Source organism: Pteropus vampyrus, unplaced genomic scaffold (assembly GCF_000151845.1).
Source record: "Pteropus vampyrus isolate Shadow unplaced genomic scaffold, Pvam_2.0 Scaffold208, whole genome shotgun sequence".
NCBI lineage: Eukaryota > Metazoa > Chordata > Mammalia > Chiroptera > Pteropodidae > Pteropus > Pteropus vampyrus.
This window is the reverse complement of record NW_011888989.1, coordinates 2,157,039-2,159,024: the sequence shown is the minus strand read 5'-3', so window position 1 is coordinate 2,159,024 and position 1,986 is coordinate 2,157,039.

Genomic DNA, 1,986 nt, shown 5'->3' with positions numbered 1-1,986 from the left:
GGGGATGAGAAAAAATAAATAAATTAAGAATTGTTCTTGGGGATGGCACAGCCATCAGAGGAAAGAAATTTGGATCCCTGAATAATTTCATGAAGCAGAGTCCCCTCCTTACCCATTCTCACAAACTTATAATGGACTGTGATAGGAGCTTAAAATAAACTTTTATTATACTAAGCCACTGAGACTTTGGAGTTCATTATTTAGCCTGTTTTTCCTAGTATAGTGTCTAATTATAGAAGAGTACATTTATAACCACCAAAAATAAAAATAAAAACAACCTACCAGTAGGATAATATAAAAAGACAAGAACGACTCTGAAGATTATAACCAGTCTCATGAATAACCTCAGCCTGGAAACTTGCTGCTCTGGAGTCCCTCCTTGCCTAGGCTCTACCATCTCACAAGATGCAGACTCTTGGGCTCCTTATCTCTTCCTTGAGGCTGACTCTTTGCCTCCTCTAGGCTTTTTCCAGATTCTCTGAGGGCTGGCTGTTGCTCAGCGTTGACCCCTGCTGCCTTTGAGCACTGGCTTCTGCCTCTTCTTGGCTCAGATTGGTCTCCTTGGCTTCACCCTGTGCTTGATTCTTGGCCTTGGCCTTAGATCTCCTGGCCTGTCTCCTACCCAGTACCCAGAGTGCCTTATGCCTAACATCACCTGATTAGCTAAAGTTAAGCCATTCACCCTTAGCTGAGTGACCTCTGAGGGTTAGTCCAATACTTGTTGGAATTATTTTTCTTTTCTCATAATTTCTTTGAGCAGATTAAGTTAAAAGAATATACATATTTATACTCTCAGCTGTTCATGTTACCTATCATACATTGCATGAAAGGAAAATAAAACCCACTTATTGAACACCTTACTATATGTCAGCTAATATGTGAAACACTTTGGCATTTAATTTAATTATTGCCAAAATGCCCTTTGAGGGTGGTATTATAGTTACACATATCCAAAGTTTTTTTTTTAAAAAAATGAGGCTCCATATGATTAAATTATTTCTTAAAATCACACAGCTCATAAGAAGTAGAGCTGAGAGTCTGAATGAGGTTTATCTCATTTAAAAGCCCATTCCCTTTTCACTCCACAATGTTAAATCTGACCACTCCATTCTGGGCTACGATTGTAGAGTTCTAGGTGAGCCTGGGGGAGATAGAAAGTGTGGAATATGTGGGATCTGTCCCAGGAATCAACTTGAATCATGGAAAAGACATGTGCCCATCATTTGCCAGTGACGTTAAGGTGATTAACTGAGCAGCAGTCAAAAGTAATCATGGTAAAATTAAATGAGCATGAAATTTCAAAAGGAAAAATATAAATATACACTTTAGAGTTTATTCTGTGTAAGCTTACTTAAAAATATTCTCAAGGTTTGTAGTGACTCAGTAGAACAACTTTCATGATATATTTTCATGTTGGTAATAGTGTTGAATATTGTGTTGTTATTTTTTTAAAGTATGACTCCAGGAGTTACTAGCAAAAACATGGCATGGAGAAAACATGATGTAATCTTTCTACTCTTTTCAACTTTGTCCAAGACTTCATTGAATTATGTGGCCATTTTTAGAGCTACTCATTGTAAGTGATATATGATAATCTTAGGCATGTTCCATAGGTAAAGCAATAAAAATTATTAGGTTGGGATAAAGAGCCTTAACAAAGCTGAGGGGACCAGGTTTATGGAGAAGCAAGAGATATGAGTAATTAGAATGAAAAATCAGGAATTTCAGTCACTTGTGCAGTATTTTTCAAAGTGTACACTGGAGACCATATACATCAGCACCAGTTGAGATGAATGTAAGAAATGCAAATCCCTCACTTCTGGTCAAGATGGTGAAGTAGGTAAATGCTATGCTTGCCTCCTTTCACAATAACATCAAAATTGCAACTAAAATACAGAACCACCATCATTGAGAATGGCCTGAAGTCTAGCTGAACAGAAGTCCTATAACTAAGGATATACAGAGGAAGCCACTTTGAGGCTGGTA